The sequence below is a fragment of the Parus major genome, chromosome 28, assembly GCF_001522545.3.
Source record: "Parus major isolate Abel chromosome 28, Parus_major1.1, whole genome shotgun sequence".
NCBI classification, from domain to species: domain Eukaryota; kingdom Metazoa; phylum Chordata; class Aves; order Passeriformes; family Paridae; genus Parus; species Parus major.
Window position 1 is genome coordinate 4,181,893 of NC_031797.1, and position 2,481 is coordinate 4,184,373.

The following is a 2,481-nucleotide window of genomic DNA, read 5'->3' on the forward strand; positions in this document are numbered from 1 at the left end:
TGGCAAGCTGAGGTCACTGGACTGAGCCAAAGGTGAGGCAGAAGGTGCTCCAGGCTGATTATTTAATCTATTCTTTATTTAATTGATTTAATTACGGATTTAAGGCCAGGGAGGAGCAGGAGCCAGCGGGGTGTGTGTGGGGCAGGGAGGGAGGGAAGGAGTTAATGCTGCCCAACAATTTCCCAAGGAAAGCTTTGGGCTGGTTCCTGAGTGTCCCTCACGTGCTGCCACCTCTGATCTCCAGCTCCTTCTGAGATCCCACGGGAAGGTTCTGGACGTTGTGGGCAGTGCAGGTCCAGCTCATCCCCCTCCCCGTGCCCCCTCAGCCCCTCTCTCCCCATTCCCACGAGGAATTGAGGAATTCCCTGGGTTCCCTGGGCAGAGCAGCAGCCCAGCCCACATTCCCAGAGCCCGGCTCTCTGCAGGGATCGCAGCACCAGAGCCACAGCTCCCTCCTTGCTTTTCCCCCTGATTTTCTGAGCTGGCATCACGGCTCGGAGCTGTTTCTGCCCTGACAGCGCTTGTGTCGTGCTGGGAGAAGCACCACGGGCTAATTTTAGCCCAGGCAGGTTTTAGGTGACGCTTTTAATAAAGGCAGGAGTGGAAAAGCTCCAGGGGCTCGCAGGCAGCTTTGCTGGGGGCTCCTGACAAACCCAGCTCAGCTTTGATACAGAAATGAAGGAAAGAGGTCAAGGAATCAGGGCTGGCACCCAAATTCCCAGCTCTCCTCAGACTCGGGAGATCAAAGGATCCCGGAATGGTTTGGGTTGGAAGGGAACTTAAATCTCATCTCATCCCACGCCTGCTGTGGCAGGGACACCTCCCACTGTCCTGGGGGCTCCAGCCTGGCCTTGGGCACTGCCAGGGGTCCAGGGACAGCCAGAGCTGCTCTGGGAATTCCATCCCAGGGCCTCATCCCCCTCACAGGGAGAAATTCCTTCCCAATATCCAGGTAACTCCCTCTCTGTCCGTGTAAAACCATTCCCTGCCCCTTCTCCAAAGTCCCTCTCTGTGTTTGTGGCTCCTTCAGGCTCTGAAAATCCACCTTGGGCCACCCCAAGCTTCACTTCTCCAGGCTGGACAATCCCAATTCCTGGTTTCCCAGTTCCTGATATCCCAATTCCCAATACCCCAGGTCCTGATACCTCAATTCCCAATATCCCAGGTCCTGATACCCCAATTCCCAATANCAATTCCCAATATCCCAGGTCCTGATACCCCAATTCCCAATACCCCAGTTCCCAATATCCCAATTCCCAGTATCCCAGTTCCTGATATCCCAATTCCTGGTTTTCCAGTTCCTGATATTCCAATTCCCAATACTCCAGTTCTCCATATCCCAGTTCCCAATATCCCAATTCCCAATTCCTGGTATCCAATTCCCAATATCCCAATTCCCAATTCTCAATATCCCAATTCCTGATATTCCAATTCCTGGTGTCCTTTCCTCCCAGGGAAAGAGCCACGAACTCTCTGAGCATTAAAATGTAAATGTTGAATTTAACAACCTTTAAGTGGCTTTAAGCCCCCTTCCCTGGGCATTTCCATGATTCCAATTAATGAATCTCATCCCGTTTTCCCACAGGATTTCCTCACCTCCAGCCTGGAGCTCCCCAAAATGAAGAAGTTGGATCTTTTTCTCTGCCCCCATTTGAATTATTTATTGCTCCAAGTTCCAGCTGCTTGCACGGGAGACATGGTGAAAATTCCTGAATCCAGACTGGGAAAATTCATAAATCCGCTCTGGGTTTGTTAAAGGGTTTGGACGGATAATGAATCATCTGCAAATATTTGATTTCAGTAATGGTAAAGTTCTAGGCTGTACTTTTTCCTTTTCTGTACATCATTTTAGGAGCTTGAATAAATAAAATAATTGAAAATTAATTAGAAAGCCCTTTGAAATTTGTATTATTTAAAATCAAATTCTATGTTCAAATCAAGCTAAAACATTCATCAAATCACCCCAAATCAAATCACCCCTAAGTGACTCCTCCTTTGTCTTCATTTCTCTGCCCAGGGCAGCAAAAACCTCAATTACTCTGAAGGTTCTGCTCCAAGCACATAATTAACAACAATAATCATTAATTACAGTTTTTCCACTGTGAAGTGAAACCCCTCCAGGAGGGAAAATGACATTTTGGGGCCTTTCCTGGCTGCTTCTTCCCATGGGACGTCCCAGTCCTGCCCTTCCCAGGCAGCCAAAGGCCAGGGTGGTTCCAGCTGGAATGGGAATGGGAATGGGAATAATGGGAATGGGAATGGGAATAATGGGAATGGGAATGGGAATGGGAATAATGGGAATGGGAATAATGGGAATGGGAATGGGAATGGGAATAATGGGAATGGGAATAATGGGATGGGAATGGGAATGGGAGTGGAATGGGAATGGGAATGGGAATAATGGTAATGGGAATGGGAATAATGGGAATGGGAATGGGAATGGGAATGGGAATGGAATGGGAATGGGAATAATGGGAATGG